This window comes from Sinocyclocheilus rhinocerous, unplaced genomic scaffold (assembly GCF_001515625.1).
Source record: "Sinocyclocheilus rhinocerous isolate Xijiao unplaced genomic scaffold, SAMN03320098_v1.1 scaffold304, whole genome shotgun sequence".
NCBI classification, from domain to species: domain Eukaryota; kingdom Metazoa; phylum Chordata; class Actinopteri; order Cypriniformes; family Cyprinidae; genus Sinocyclocheilus; species Sinocyclocheilus rhinocerous.
This window is the reverse complement of record NW_015659941.1, coordinates 574737-575208: the sequence shown is the minus strand read 5'-3', so window position 1 is coordinate 575208 and position 472 is coordinate 574737.

Here is a 472-nt window from a genome sequence, read left to right as displayed (position 1 = left end):
TCCAAGATGTTCATGTCTTTCTTTCTTCAGTCGTAAAGAAATTATGTTTTTTGAGCAAAACGTTTTAGGATTTCTCTCCATATAATGGACTTCTATGGTGAGAACCCGGAGTTTGAACGTCCACAATGCAGTTTAAATGCAGCTTCAAAGGGCTCTAAACGATCCCAGCCGAGGAAGAAGGGTCTTATCTAGCGAAACGATCGTTTTTTTTAGTTTTTTTTTAATTACAATTTATATACTTTTTAACCTCAAATGCTCGTCTTGTCTAGCTCTGCAATGTGCATGTGTACTCTGTTCATGACAGTTAGGGTATGTCGAAAAACTACCATCTCATTTTCTCCTCCAACTTCAAACTCGTCCTAAATCGTCCTACATCGTTGTTTTACCATTTTTTGTAAAGGGCATTTGATCTTCATCTTCACTGGGTCGGTACTTCTGCAGCGATGTAGGATGATTTTGAAGTTGGAGGAGA